The following is a 15,666-nucleotide window of genomic DNA, read 5'->3' on the forward strand; positions in this document are numbered from 1 at the left end:
GAAGTCGGTAGAAAAGCGCCGAAGGGTTCGTGAATTTCCAGTTAATTAATATCCTGAAACAAACACCCTAGGTAATATATTACAACGTGAGTTATGCTATAACGATAACTGAAACATATAAATTTAATTAAGAATATTGGTAATGTATATGTAGCTATTACTGTCGAATTAATTTGTATTTCTAGTGAAACTGAATTATTGGTTCTAATTTGAGAGAAATGACTCGATATGGAAAAATATCTCTTCGTAATACCGATCATCTCATATATAATAAAGTCGTAGTTGGTAACGGTATATCTGAAAATATTAAATTAAATAGTCCCAACAACGATACAAGATCAAATCTGTGAATACGAATTGAGTCAATTAGTCTCACTGAAGTAGAGGAACTTATATTTTTTGTTGTTACTATATCAGTAATGGTTTTTTGATAATAATGTTTCTTTATAAGTTTGATTAAAAAATTCCAGCCGCCTGTTATCCACCACACCTAAGTTTTATATTATATATTTGACAGACAAACTGCCATGAAAAGTGGCATATTTCTCTTAACTTGATTAATTTTAAAAATAATATTGATAATACTGTGAGAAATATTAGCTTTGATCGCGGATATTATATCTGCTCTAATAACATTTGAAATTGTGCGATCGCGCTACTAATAAAACATACATTCAAAATTCTGTGCTCGTGGGCCACAGATTTCTAATTCCGAAGATGTTCTGAATACTTCCAATGTATCCTCGGATTTGGATAAGGATCTTCAATTTAACATTTTTGTGATATTTACCAGGAAATAACCTCTAAATAATCTATGTGATTTTCTACGTACTTGTACTAAGAAAACTTTATAAGTAACACATATTAATGCCAATTAATTATATACATTCCATTCTCCTAGCTTGTTCTCAATTGAAATTATAATTTCAGTTGTACATAAATTGTCCGTGGAGGAATTTATATGTTATTGTAGACATAAGCTTGTAAGTACACAAACAAAAATAAAAATAACTAAATAAACATAAAACAAATAAAATAGAAAGTCAATATACGAAGAAAAACAACGTAATTATAGGTAATAGTAGTAGTTAAAAATTAGTATATAAGTCCATAGCAAAAATTAAACTAGTATGCAGCATGCCCGGAATTAAATATTATTATTAGAAGTCGTTTACAGAGTAGAAGCCACTTTCCAGTACATGTACCCTCAAATTATTGCGGAATGCGAATAAAGATGATATCGATTTGATTTCAACAGGCAAATGGAGAACATCAATCAACAAAAAACATGAGAATTTCCACTTGGTATGGGGTGTAAAAATTTTTAAATATATTTGTTTCTAGTGGAATATGAATCTAATTCAATTTTTCTCCGTACCTTGAGCTGCTAATTGTAGAATGATTTGAGATGAGACGCTTTTGAATGATGGTGTGGAATACCTCGGATTATCACTGTAACTGTTTAATCCGTATTGTTGAGATTTCTGGAAATATAATGAGATGCGACTAAATCGTACGGCTTCTAAGAACAGACAAGACCAGAGGCAAATGCAGATCCCATATGTAATACAGTTGCCCGATTTAAATATTAAGTCCTTCAATAGTCTATCACAAATTTGAGGATGGTGGAAATAAATATGTTTCAAAAAAACTCAAAAACACCCTTTTAAGTCAATCAAATCAAAAAGTTCAGACTAATTAAAGCTTAAAGCAATAATGAATGTTTTACACGCCGTGGAAGCGTGTTTTTTTTTCTTTTCAATTCACTCAATTAACTGTCAAAAATTATTCTCGAAAACATGAATAAATTTAAGGTGTTAAATTCTGAAGTAGCACTGATGCAAATAGTATAGTAAATTTTACAGCGTGAAAGGCATTTGAACCCACGACCGGCAAATCCGGAGGTTGACGCCTCAGCTCGCTTGGCTAACGAACGAAATTGAAACGGTAGAATATACTTACAGTAATAAGCCACAAATGAGAGTTATATTTCAATTTTGTTTCCTTCACACATGATTATGTTATTATCTATTAGGTACACTCAATCAGAATGAACCTAAGTTTTGAAACATGAACTCTGTACTCATATCAAATGTTATCAATATTTGTTATGGATTTTGTAGAGAATGAAACTTTCCATAATTTCTAACTCAGAAATATGTGATGTAGAGCAAATAATATCACATAGATGGATTAGAACTTGAAAGATGTTCTTGTTACTGCAAAACATATATTGTATTGAGATACATATGCAATACCTCAAAATCAGATTGACATACACAATGTATAAAACGAACGAAATGAGTAAATATATATTCTCACATAGAGAAGAGCAAATTTTTTCATCAACTGAAAGTAGAGATAGATTTTGTGATATTCAGGATTATACACGAATGAATCGCGCATATTGAATGGTTTTCTTCTAATTTCATGTCATTTCAGCTTGTATACCAATTTGTTTATTTACTATTTCCCACAATAAATGTGTTCCCTTGATGTAGTACTAGCATATTCCTATGCTTGAAGTATGCTTCCTTTAACTGAATCTATTGAATAATTTCCATGGAAAAAACTTTGTTTTTTCATCATACTTCAATACAAAAGTGGAAAATTCAACTTTCTACCAATCTTCTGGTAATAATTTATGGAGCCTAACGTTTTGAGCTTGGGATTTAACAGAATTGCCGAATACTTCACATTGTTTCAATATCCACAATGACTTCAAGAAATCTAAATAACTATAAACCCATTTCTTGTACTTCTAATATAAGAAATAGTGAGTTACGTCAATCTATAGCTTATAACTGAATTGAATATTACGAGTGTTACGAGCTGAGAGTTAAAAATATATATAATTACCTGCCTGGTGATGTGTGTTTGCGGTACTATTATTATTATTATAGTAGGCGTTTCATGATTAGCTAGAAAAATATGATAGTGAATAGAATTTTAGCAATTGTCGAAGACTGCTAAAACTATTCCAAAACCTGCGTAGCGTAGCAACAACATTTTTATATTAAAAACAATTTCTTTGGAAAAAGCAATAACAATAATCAGAATAGGAGCTTGCGAGGATGACAACACAGAAGCAGAAATGATAAAATATTAAGGACAAACAGGAGATTTGGCTATTAAAGATATTTTATCATACAGCCAAAAATAAGAATTGATTGATAAAAAAATGGGGAAGGACATCATATTTATAGAATGTAGAAAGTGGAAAAAATGATAAAAATTACATTAATTTGAAAGAAGTAGAAAAATATGGGATAGTATTAGAGAAATAAGGATCCCTCAAAAAATAATAGAGATACCAAAAGAAATTTATGCAAAAGTATAAGGCTCGATAAAAGTTAAGAATGGGGGTAGAGATGATACAAGAACGACAAAAAGGATAAAAGAGAGCAGCAAAAAATTGATGACAAGAATTTGCTAGAAAAAACTTGAATCTGTGAAAATAGGCGGATAGTACATACAACGAAACAAAAGAAAAAGTAGAAAAATAAATAGAAATAATAGAAGATGTGAGCATAGGATTGGATATCAAAACATGTAAGACATGTAGTGAACTATAAAAAGGAACACGAGGATGACATTATAATGAAAGGACAGAGAATAGATGAAATTATCATATTTGAATACCTGGGAGTCATTTTCACAGAAAATCGGTATAGGGATAGCGAACAAAGTGAAAACAACTCTGTTTTAAGTTCTGATTTCGTAACTTTAACAACATGCGGTCTCTCAACTGATCTGTAAAATTATTTTGAAGTGAACAAAGGCGCATATGTGTATCAACTTGCCCGTCAAGGTATTCCTTAAGCTTTAGTATACACATAGATTTTTAACGACCGCGGTTACAGTTTGTGCACGATTTTTAGATAAGACAAAAAAATTTATTGATTCTGAATAGGTTATAATTAGTTATATGACATACGAGGAAATCCATGCACGGCTCCAGAAATTCGTACATGAAATGTTGATGGAACAGTCCCCTTAGATGGCGATGAGAGTTTCTAAGACAATGAAACAGAGCAGCAACTTGAAAATACGGATTTAGAGCAAGACATCGATAATGAAGATACTGGAAATTTGGTGAATGAGTGTCAGGAACAGCACAGAACTCCGTATTTTGTTTCTAAAGACGGCGCAAAGTGGCGAAAACATGTTGTCTACAAAACAAATGTGAAAACACGCTCGATGAACATAGTGTCCCATTTACCAGGGCCAAAAGGCGAAATTAAATTGAAAAAAAAGCATCTGAAATATCGGAATATTTTATGACGAGCACTATGTTTGCAAAAATAGTTCCATACACGAATGAGTACATCCAATCTAAATTATATGACACTAAGGACTTAAGGACTCATAACACCACCGCGCTGATCCAATAGAACTGAAAGCCTTTATTGGTCTACTATACATTTCTGGTTTTATTTTATTTATTTAGAGGCCATGGGATGGCGATGGAAATATTTAGATTAACAATGTGCCAAAGAAGATTTTAGTTTCGCTTGGCCCACATTCGTTTTGACCAAAAAAACACCAGAACTGAAAGACAAAGTTTTGACAAATTTGATGCATTTCGTGACATTTTTGACGAGTTTGTATGAAATTATAATCCTTCAGTTTTTATCTAACTATAGATGAAATATTAGCTTCATATAGAGGTCGTCGTGCATTCAACGACAATATAAAAATTTATGCCTTCGTTGCTGCTAAATTATTTTGTGTATTCTGAAAGCATAAAAGCGAAAACAACCACAAGGACCTTTTGCTGTTGACAATACGAATTTTGCACTAGTTTGTCGGTTATGTGAACCTGTCTGTGGAAACAATACAAATATAACAATGGAAAATGTTTTTACTAGTAAAGTTATTGCCGACACACTTCTACGTGATTATCATCTGACAATAATAGGTACAATGCGCAAGAATAAGCCACAGATACCTTCAGAACTTATTATGACCCGAAGACCAAAGAAGAGTTTAATGTTTGCCTTTAACGAAACGTCTACTTTAATGTACAATTCGATTGCCCGTCAGAAAATATGTGGAAAAGAAGCTGAAAATGTCCCTGCTAAATCAAATTTATGGCCGATGTCTGCTAGGTTCGTCCAAGAAAAATAGAAAAACCAGGTACAAATGCCTAAAATGTAGCCGGTTTCTTTGCTTAGAACACCTCAAGGGAATTTGTCATGACATGTTGATCTTCATAGAAGTTTTTCAACTGAAAAATATTATTTATATTATTTATGCATGCCCATTATCAAATATATTGCTGTTCTATGGTATGTATAATTACATGGTTATTTGTGCCACAAAAGTATAATAAAATCTATCAAAAACTTAGCGAGGCTTAATAAAAGATGTATAACGGACTTGTTACCGCAAAAAACCAATATAATAAATAAACAGTAACAAATGACAATATTATTTGACTTTTTTAGATATCGGTCTTTTAGAACGACGTTGCAGGAATTTTACTTCTACAGAATGTTGCAGGCGGAGGGTTAAAGGCATACAACGAGAGGTCGTATGTCACAGCATTATTTTCTATCTACTCACTCCCGAATTTTTCGCATCAAGTATCGGAACACTCTGTATAATTTTGAAATATAAAAAGCATATTTAGATTCTTCCTAATGCATCAATTATGTTTTGTAAAAATGAAAATGTTCAACTTATTATTAAACAATATGTGAGAAGTTTTTTTCCTACAAAACGGAATAAAGAAACAATCAACACTTCAGATATGACAGCGAAGAAAAATAATAAAAAAAAGGTCGAATTACTTTCCACTTTATAGAGTAGGAAATAACAGTTCGTTTTTGCTATAGATATAATTGGAACGAGATAAATGATAGCTGACACACTTCATGTTAAGTTGATCCGTCTATACGCAGGCTGGAGTGAGAGTGGTTTTGACTGTAAATCATATTTTTATATAAAAGATTGAGGAATGAAAATAAAAGGGTGTGGACGATTCAACAATGAACCCTTTTGGGAGGGATGGGAAGATTTTGTTAGCATTTATATATTTACTTATTTAATAAGAATACATAAAAGCATTTTTATCATAAATAGCTTGAGAATAATTGTTTATACTGCCTTTGTTTAAATAAAAAACCTTTTAACTGAAATACGAGTGGATAGAAAAAGTATTGTTGATATTTCCGAGCGTATTTATTATTTTAGTTTTTTAGATAAATGATTGTGAAATCAATATTGTTAGCGAACAAAAGAAAATTTCGTTGTATTTACCTACCAATCTGTTTTTTGTATTTGCAATTATTTTATTTATGAATAATATCGAATTTTTTTCGCACGAATAATGTCTGATGGTTCGCAATTGCAAGGAGAAAAGCATAAAACTGCTTTCGAACTACTTTGGTCCTGTCAGTATATATAGAAATCAACGGATAGGTGAAGCGTCTCTTGAGAAACATATAGAATTCTCGATTGCTGCAAATGTTGATTGGAATCAATATTTAAGACCATTCACCAAATTTCTAAATCAGTTTCCAACTATAATTTCCAATTTTTATCTTAATAAAGAATGCTTATGTTTAGCCGAATGTTTGATTGGTAATTTTCGTAATATCATATATAGAATCGATACAAGCAAAAAATTGGAATAATATACAAAAATGTGTTTGTAATGTGAGGTGAGCAAATCAAAATTGTCCACAATAATAAAATCAATTAAATCTGAATAAGTAATGAATAACCTGATTGAAATATTCCAGCAATTCATAATTTGAAACACATATTATACTGGGAATTTCAAAGCAAATAGATACTGTTGTATCTAAAGTTAATTAATAAAGTTTTGTTACATACAATATTTAAAGGTGCTCAATATAGCTCCTTTCAGATGCATTGAATGTGATTATCCAATATCCACACCTTACCAAATTATATTGATTAAGGGATTCGATTGCTGTTTAGCTGTTATATTGTATTAAAGTTTGTTATTTCAACTAATGTTCCTGGACGCGGAGGTATAAGAACCCTTAAAAAACACAAATTGTAAAGTCCAGGGACCCTGAGGCGAGGTGTTATAACTTTGAATCATCAAGTAGGATGGGGCATGGTCCTACTTATATATCATTTATATATATTTCCAACTGAAAGAATAGCATATCCAGATATTTTATTGTCTTAACAGTATTCTCAGCAAAGAAAAATCTGCAAATGTCATTTGAACATTTACAGAAGCACACTACTGCTATATAACGGGAACCACGCAGAGATTGATCTTTCCAATAATGTATTATTGGTTGGTATCATATTCATAGAAGTGAAGTTACATTTTTGTTTAATCAGCTTATTCTTGTAGAAAAACCTCGTGAGGTTCAATACATAGAAAAAAGATTAAGAAGGCATCAATAATTTCAAAGAATAGAACTATTATTACCAATCCACGCAATCCCGAAATCTAAAGATTTTTGAAACATTAAGAAACAATATAAGTTTTGTGTAGGTAAAATTGAGAAAAAAAATATCAAAAATATATAAGCAGTTCAACCAAAGTTATGATTCCATTTTATAAATTTCATTGTAACTACGGTTGATTTAAATTGGTAGTTGCCACTTTTTCTTATATCGAAACTTGAAAATTGACGATACAAAAGTTAGTTAAAATCAATTTTATGTTGATATTCACATGATAGGTATACTAACTCAAATACATATCGAAGTCCTTGATGTCAAGTTATATTTAGGTCAATAAAATCTTCTATAAAAATGTTAATCATTTATTGAAATTTATATTTAATGAAAATTATTTGTTGGTTGGTTATAACCAGAAATATTAGATTTCATATTTATGTGTCGAGTCAATTTGAATATCGATTTTTGGAACATGTGAATTTAATAATTTTGTTGAGAGAAAATAAATTCCACATGCCACATTAATTAAATGAGAATTGTCTTGGATTCAAGCTTTTCTTTTGAAAAAATCATTGGTTTCATAAATCAATAATCAAATTTACACTCGACATAATCAATGAGTTTTTTGTTTTTGATTGCTATTCAAATCGTTGTGAATTTTAATTTGTTATATTATCATACTTTCATAGGTCAGATTAGAACAGGTTAAGTTAGAGTGCAATTTTATATTCATTGGTTAGATTGTGAATGACCTCAAATTTTTATAAGTTAGATTAGGTTGGGTTATTTCCTAAGTAACCATTTTCTAACGTAGTATATAAAGATGATCCATAATTATGTAAATTAATATCTATATTGGTGTGTAAATAAAAATATATTTCATGTACACTCTTTCTAAATTCGATTTTAAGATATTTTTGCGGGTTATTACATCATATGTTCACGAAACTAAGTACATCATAAAAAAGCTATTGAAAAACTGAAATATTAAATTATGCCCAATCAAAAGCAAACATATTCTTTTGTATACATACTTCTTTAATTTTGGAACTTCTCTCTAGTCATATGGTATAGTGTATACGGTATCATGAAATTACTGTCCTTAATAACTGTAAGAATATTATTTCCATTAACAAAACCGTTTGTAGATTTTTGAAAGGATAAGATCCTGAATTGAACCCTAACTGAATTGATTGTATTCTAAGTGATAGTGAAAAACTTAATTTTTTGATATCCCATAAGACCTAACAATGAAGGTACAATTTGTATAGTATAGTGTTTTCATAATCTCTATTACAAAGATATTCTCAAATACATTAAATTTCCTCGGATTACGAAGAATAGGTGACAAATCTAAATCAAACATGTCGTAAACCATAAAATTTATTGAATAACCACCTACAGAAACATGCTTTATTCCAGTCAAAACTCACGAGTTATTACATTTTGACGAAACGGAATTTAAAAATGTAATAAATTCTTGAACGACTATAAATTCAAAAGTTGAATAGAAACTATATTTGAATAACATGGAAATTTTGTACCTGGAGTGAAATCAGGTAATAGATGACAAAATTTTATTGCCTTTCTAGAATGTGTATAAATCTATTTCACACAGTATAATATATAAACTCTATGATGAATTAAATTTGAATATTTATAACTTTGAGTCTCAATAATTACGATGAGTATTTAGTCCCTATTACTCTAATCGATTTCTTGCTGTCATTAGAGGATTTATGAATTGGATATTTTCATCATATATTCAAGTTCAACCATACAAAAAACTTCTATACTTTTTGAAACATTTGAATATTAAAAAAAGAAAGAAGTAGAAGTGTCATTTAAAAAGAATCATAAATTTTGCTGAAATTGTGTAGGTCTTCTTCATTGATATAATGCGCTAATACGTATATAAGCCATTCCCAAAAATCTTATGTTTATTGTGTTCGGCTCTGTTCTCATGATTCTGCAATTTTTGTAATTTAATGTATTTTTTCATATATTCCATAATTGACTAATGCATTTTTTTGTTTTTCTTTCAAAGTGATGACTTTTAAATCTGTTTTGCAATGTCTGTCCTATATGAACAGCATCATTTATGTAGAACATTATATAAAATATTAATTCTCCAATTTTTTTGATGTTTCTGAATCAGTTTTAGTGACAAATTTTGATGATGTAACATATCCTTCAAGATTTATTCAGAAATATTCGTATACAATACAATAATTTAGTTGTCGAGGAAGTCCCTCTATATAAGGGAGGGAAATCTTCATTTCAAAATAATCATTTTCTATTTACTATGCAGCTTTTGTTAATTGATAGTTGGATAGCTCTATAAGCCTTATTGATAAGCAATGAAATTACGAGATATGATGGCTTGGTTTGAAATTTGAATATCTTAAGGACCAAGTAGATTCTTTTTTTAATTTTTCCAATTTTGATCATTAATTCACACCTATTTCCTAGTGAATTGTCTGCTCATAGTACATTTGAAACATTTTCCTCAATATACAGGGTATCCCTGTATATGGCAAAATACTTATAGTATCATTATGAAAATGTCTACGTGTGGGTTTTCAAATACGACATTTTTAAGTAAAATATTTTTAAGGATTTCAGACTTCGACTTTAACTTTGTTGCTTTTAAATGGAACACCCTGTATATTAATATATATTTTGAAATCCACGTAAAATTTCAGTATACTTTTGTCTAAAAACCTTTACCGAAAAAGGCATACTTTTTGAGTTTTTTAATTTTTTTGTAAAAAATTTCACTATTGCAGACCCTTATAAATTATATTTTTAGGAGGACACACTTAAAGATATGACAATGGTTTTCATTCGGTTGCTTTAAGCAAGGTCAGACGTATTTGAATCTATGTTGAAAAACTTTTCATTCCTTACAGGGTGTGTATAAAAATTGTTCACAGTTTAACTTCTTAAATATCAAACTTCTTTATTTTTTCAAATAGAACCACCTGGTTTTTTCTATTTCAATGCAATCAAGGGGAAAAAAGCAAATTCATGCATACTTTCCTATACCTAAACCCTACCGTTATCCAAATATTAAATGTTTTCTATAAATTTTTAGAGATGCAGGTGGGGTCTAAATTTCATTTTGACCCGTTGATACAAGCACTAAGAAAAAATAAGTATTTTTCTTTATCTTGTAAAAATAACCAAATCATATTGTATTTACCAATCCTATTCCAACTTGTAGTCGATTCCGAGATATTTGAGGTTTCAAATTATTATCATGTTTTTAACAAGTTTTAATTTTTTATGTATACTTTTAGTAGGCTTTGTAATAAATGACACTTATTCAACTCTGCATCTTTAAAAATTTACAGAAAACATTTAATATCTGGATCCGTATTTTTTACCCCTGAATTCATTGAAATAGAAAAAAACCGGGTGATTCTATTTGAAAAAATCAAGAAATTTGACATTTAAGAAGTTAAACTTAGAATACTTTTTATACACACCTTGTATAAAATGAAAAATTTTTCAGCATAGATTCAAATACGTCTAACTTAGCTAAAAACAACCGAACAGAAACTTTTTCATAACTTTAAGGGTATCCTAGTAAAAAAATAATTTATAGGGGTCTGCAACAGTCAAATTTTTTACAAAAAATCAGTACCTCAATAAGTATGCATTTTTCGAAAGATGTTTTTAGACAAAAGTATACTAAAATTTTACATAGATGTCAAAATTGTATTAATATTAGAATGTTCTATTTAAAATAACAAAATCGGCCATCTTTGAAAATATTTTAGTTAAAAAGATCGCATCCGAAAACCCTAACTTAGAAATTTTCATGATTTCACTAAAGACTTTTGGCAAATACAGATAGTTTTAACTCGTCGTGGGACAACCTGTATATCTTTACTTGGGTGCTATAACTTTTGACATTGATGTCCTCATAGCACAATCATCGATTTATTTGTATATTTCGTTCTGGAATTTGAAGTATGTTGAAATAAGTGTTAGTTCCACCGCTCTAACAAATTCTCCTTGAGGTATGTCTGTGTTTCTCAAAATTGTTCCAATTTCTCTTCAATGCATCTGTTCTATTCGTAATATATTTTCATAACAAGAAACTACATACTTTATAGGAGGGCTACTAAAAATTTTGAGATAAGACAAATAAAAACAAATATTTATAATTGGATATGGTTTTGTTGTTCTGCGGGAATAAGAAGAAATCATTGGGTGCCAAACAAAAATTGTACGGTAGATCACCCATCAATCAAATGTTTGTACTGTTCAAAAACGTTTTTGTTTCAACTGATATGTGACGATCTTGCCAATAAAATTTTACCGAAAATATATTTATTTTCTTCCTGATGAATCTTCTTGATTTTTGGTGTCCTCCGATAGAAAATAAGCTTCATAAAACCGGTGAAAATTGAAGTTTTGACCTATTTTTTTCCTAACATTGACAAATTGCATAATTATAACAGATTTACAACATGAAAGATATATAGATAAAAAGAATCTAGAATTGTTAGAGTGGAAAAATGAGGGTAATTCTGAAACCAGACAGTACAATAGATGAAACTGTGAGAGGTGAAGTTAATGAAGAAATATATGTCTAAAAGTTATAAGTTTCATAAAAACACATAAAATACAAATAGCAAGGTATATCATGAGAAAAAAACCATCGGAAACAATTAAACTAAAGAGTAGATCCCAATCTGGTTAAGGCAAAAATGTGAAGAGGTTCGAAGGGGATAGGAATGGTTAAATGGAAACTAAAATATGAAAAAGAGTAGAGTGGCACATAGTATACTTTGAAAATATATAAAGGGTTATAGTAATTCTTTCACTGAACACTGAACAAGTTGATCAATTAGCGGGATGATGTTATGGTGCTTTATAATTGAATAAATCAGACGAAATGAGAAAAAGTCTTCACTGTGTATTGAGTGGAGAGTAATATATAGTCTCTTCTCACTTGTTTCTAAAATTGGTGACACATTATCAAATCGAATATATATCCTTAAGTAAGTTTAAGTATTTTAACAGTTCTCTGTAGATATCACCGGAATTTTCGTAAAATGATATTTTTTATGACTTTACTAGAAATTGCTTTCGGCCAGGAGAAATTTTTCAAACTCCGCAGGTTTTATTTCATATAACTAAAAACTTTTGTGAAATATATATTCAGACTTTGTCACATTCCATTTAAAAATATTTTCTTTTATTTCAAATAATTAGTCCTTAAAATCAACCACCTGTCATTATGAAACTGTTGAACCCAATGAAAATTATTTACTTCAAGCAATATCTATTCCAATTGAAATGTATTGCCATTGTGAAATAAAAAAAAGAAAATGGAAACATGATATCAAATAGTACGACATTTGAATGTTTTGAAATAAACAGACTTCTTTTTATTAATACAACTAATATTTGAAATCGACCAATTCAGTTTCTATTGATGTTTTTGTTGCTTTTGTTCAATATATTGAATTGGCCATTTGGTTAAAATTATATTCAATAAATAATTCTAGGTAGTTTAGGATTTCAATTCAATCAAATTGCCATTTGGTCTTATAATTCACTTTATTCACTTAGAAATTCATTTCATTTAATATTATTATGAGTAGTATGTAGCTCAATTATATTCACTCAAACAGTAATTCAGTTGATGCATTCCAATTAGTTGAATGTTTTCGTTCCCTATGTTAATAAGTAATTTAAGCGGAAACATTAATGAAGTGGATGAGGCAAGGTATTTAATAACCAATGTGAGAAAATTGATAAGAACGGAACTATTGTCAACAATTTTATTTTCTCATCAAACTATCTTATTTTTATAACATTCTTTCCTTTTGTTGTAGGTTTTTCTGTGAATCCCCAATCTCGCGATACAATTAATTCGAATTTTAAATTACCTAAACAAGACAAATCATTTTCAAAATTAAGATACTCAATTAAAATGGATGTATTATCTATTTCTACTCTTTTATTGATAAAAAGCTCATGATAGGCACAATAATTAATTAAAATATGCACTATTGTGAAAATGATTATTTTTGGCACAAATACATACTTTTGATGCTTGTTATTAAGCTTTTTAAATTTCACATTTAATATTTATTATTCATGTTTTCTACTAAACTTAATTAATTTTCTTTTTATAATGGAAAAATATTTAACAATAAACTAGGATATAATAAAGCTTTCATTTGAAAGAGAAATAATCTTCCATTTGCAAAAATATGGAATTTATTTGTGAAAATTGTGCTGTTTTGAAAATTCAAATGGAATTATCACCAATATTATATGCCGGGAAATGTTTAATAAAATTTATATACAAAAGCAAGTTATACAGATACTAAAGTTCAGCCCTTTGTTCGTCCAAATAATCAACTGATCCTATTTTTTTAAACTGAGCAAATGTTAGGTAATATTGTATGGTGTAAACTGAGGCACATATGAAGTTGCTTCAGTTGCAATATTGAGAGAAGCTGAATCGCCTCTTTCTTCTTGGCTGCATGGAAATAGCTTCTTCTATTGTTTCTTCAATCAGTTATACTTCAAATTAGTGATAGGGCAAATCTATTAATTCGTTCCAATTTTGCTTAATAATAGTTTTAAAATTTTATCATCTATTTCATATCAATATCAATACTTATATCAGGATTGTTGGTTTATTTTGAATTTGCTTAGAAAATTATTATCACATTATGCGTATTGAATTGGTTGATTGTATCAATTTGTTGATTTCATCATCTGCTACTTTATGAGTTTCTCAAAGCTTTATTATCTATATTTAAGAAATATTCATAACTTAACCGTTTATAAAAATACTTGATTGCGTGGAAGATTTTATTATGAATTCACACTCCATACAAATATTGCAATGATTGAAATAGCCCTGGACGTTTCCTTCTGTCGACTCCTCAGAACACGTGCCATATTTTCTTTAACAAGTACAGTTACATTGTTATTAAATATTGTTCATTCGAATGTAGATTTCTCCTTAGGAAATAAAAAGACGGCGGGGTCTTTTGATAGGGAAAGTATTGTCTTAGTAGACAACTTATGATTTGTCCTTCTACAGTTCATTAAGAACATGATAGTTTAATATTAGTTGATCATTTGACTTTCGGGACTGCATTGAAGGTGCCTTATAGAATATGTCTAAAATCAATTTACTTTGATCTTGCATCTGAACATTCGAGCTTTTTCCATTGTGATAAATGGCGCCATGTTTCAGTATTATAAGCGTGAAATCACAACTTCATATGTTATCACCTTTTCCATAAGTTTGAGTGATTTGCAATGACTTTCAAACTATCAGTACAGACATATTTGCTAGCTTCATGTAGTTCAACGCTAACGTTCCCTTGACCATTTTTGAGAAGCTTAAAATACTCAAAAATGAATAAACATTCGCTGCTATACGTTTTTTGGTAAATGAAAAAACTTTATCAGAGAGCCATTTCGAGCTTATAAAGGGGAAAGGAAGAAATAATGGAAGCTCTATTCAATGAACAATAGTCAAAAATGAAAAAAATCAAGCAGACAACCCCGGAATGGAAATCAAACTCATATCTGTTGGTTACAAAACACATACAGACCGCCCCACGGTTTTTTAATAGTGGTATTAATTTTCTCATCAGTAATAATTTTGTTCTCATGCCAAGAGTTTTTTGTATTTTTCTGTTTGATTATTTATAGAAGCGTGTCTTCAATTTTTTTAATTCATATATTCTATATTCAATTAATTGTTGATCATAAGTTTTGTCTTTCTCAATCTCAATTTGTCATACATCTGTACCATCAGCTTAATATATTTTTATATCGGTATTACATGTATTTTAAAAACTTTTGCTGTTTATCTAATACCTTTTTGATAATCAATTCTGTATGATTAAACTGCAATATATTGAATCTTTTGTTATATACATAGTGAGAAACTATTTACTATAACCACCTTCGATCTCTGATGAACATATTTTGGTAACTGTGAGTTTTGAGGATGTGGAAATTTGTACATATGTTTATTAAGGAAATTACCATAATATTTGTACACGTAATACCTTTCCACATTACACAGTAACTCCTTTAAATAATGCAAATAGTAAGTCGACTGTAATTCAAAAAGTTTTTAATTCTATTCGTATTGTTGTACATTTGTCTATAAAACATATCAGTGTATTCAGGGAAATAACTGTGACCGATAAAAGTATGAAAAAAAAAATTTTTTTGAAAAGAAGTTTTTATTATTTTATTATTATAAAATGGACT

At 29.4% G+C, this 15,666-nt stretch overlaps 1 protein-coding gene across 1 annotated transcript in view; it reads left to right on the forward strand.

Moving 5' to 3' along the window:
* LOC130903512 (limbic system-associated membrane protein-like) overlaps nucleotides 1-15,666 on the forward strand; it is a 1,047,744-nt gene that overhangs the window by 31,975 nt on the left and 1,000,103 nt on the right. The window lies entirely within an intron of this gene.

The sequence above is a fragment of the Diorhabda carinulata genome, chromosome 2 (assembly GCF_026250575.1).
Source record: "Diorhabda carinulata isolate Delta chromosome 2, icDioCari1.1, whole genome shotgun sequence".
NCBI lineage: Eukaryota > Metazoa > Arthropoda > Insecta > Coleoptera > Chrysomelidae > Diorhabda > Diorhabda carinulata.